Genomic DNA, 1,607 nt, shown 5'->3' on the forward strand with positions numbered 1-1,607 from the left:
GCACGTCGATGAGACCTTCGTCAGACATGCCGATAAACAGTCACACGTGAACAAAAGCGGCTGCCGCGAGCGAAACGGTTATGGTCCAAATGTCATCCTCACAGGAACAAGGGTTGCCGTGACGTTGATTGGTGGCAGAAGACGGTTGACCAGGCTGCGCGTGTTGACGTCTCGCGGTCCGGGCTGTATCTCGGCGCGTCCTCGCGCAGCACCTGGGCCTAGCGATAGGCGCGATGCGCAGCCTCTCCGTGTCTGATCTTGAAACAAGCTCTGTCTTCAAACAGCCACGCTGACTTACTTTGAATTTTTATCATATGCGCGGTTCTTTAGCATTTTCTCATGAGCAAGTATTCTGTTTTTTTTCCAATCACTGTCCCAAAAGTAGATATTTTTTTTCACAGAAACACACTGGTGTTTGACACTACTGACGCACATATATAAATCATGCATTCTTAGATAACGATGACGCAGGTATTAACACACAGATGTAACCTGCATACGTATGTTACAGAGGTGAAGCATACCTGTGATATGTAGTGTTGTGTGGCCCTGGTGACAGACAGGTGTATGTTTTCGTGTGTGCTACTGGTCATTCACAGGCAACAGTGGTGGTGTGCAGGTATAGCATGTGTCAGCTTCTCGGCCTTTTGGCTAATATCAAGTGTGGTATCTGTTCTTATCATTTTGAAACCACTAATAAGTGGTAGTAATTTTGATAAATTTCTCACCTGCGACTTCCAGGCTATTTTTTTTTTGCATTTTATGGAAATTTATGCAAATTTTGGAAAAGGTCCAACTGACTTCTAACGAAGCAGGAGGAGGGATACCAGCATGCTGGTATCTGTTTTGCTCACTAGCAACACAAAATAGTGCCCCCCCTCCCCCAAAGACCTGTGGTCAGCTCCTAGAGCCGGGCAACGTGGCGCTCCCTAGATACTCTTCTTTTCCTGGGGTTTGAGTGAATTAATACTAGTGTACTAACAATCCTCTAATATCCTTCACAGGCCTGTAAAGCACACAGACCTTCGGCGAAGGGATTTATGCTGCGGTGGAAAAACCTATAACCCTCACCCTAGCTCTTGGGAGTGTTTAAAAGAGATTCTTGCACAGCAGGCAATTTCAGCCTACTAGTCAGACCAGGACAGGGACCACCTGCAGGTAACCGGTAATCCCAAGGGTAACCCACAGAGACACCAGCAGCCAAACGGAGGACCCATGGCAACCTAGATGGTTGAGGACAAAGACACTAGTACCCCAAACACCAGTGCTGAAGGCATCCCCCCACTGGATGCCTCGAAGCCCAGCACCCTGGGGAGAGCAGCAAGGAGGCATGTAAGGCAGTTTCCCCAGAAGCAAGTGCCAGTGCCGAAAGACGGGTGCCCAGAAGGCCCCAGGGCATCAGCAGGGGACATCTGAAAACCCCACAGGTGCCCAACCAGGAAACAAAGGGAAGAGCGAGGAGGGAACCAGGCAAGGGCCCGTCAAAACCTTCAATTGGTATAACCTCACCCATAGACACACCCAGGTGATGCAGTGGGAGTTAAGAAATGAGAAGGGACCCAAGCTAGACTGAGACATGTTCCTGAACAAGGTCGTCAAGACAGCTG

General features: G+C 49.2%; 1 pseudogene; it reads left to right on the forward strand.

Moving 5' to 3' along the window:
• The first annotated feature begins 631 nt into the window (after positions 1 to 631).
• Positions 632 to 784, forward strand: LOC146780123 (U2 spliceosomal RNA; annotated as a pseudogene).
• The last annotated feature ends 823 nt before the right edge of the window (positions 785 to 1,607 follow it).

Source organism: Triturus cristatus, chromosome 12 (genome assembly GCF_964204655.1).
Source record: "Triturus cristatus chromosome 12, aTriCri1.1, whole genome shotgun sequence".
Taxonomy (NCBI): domain Eukaryota; kingdom Metazoa; phylum Chordata; class Amphibia; order Caudata; family Salamandridae; genus Triturus; species Triturus cristatus.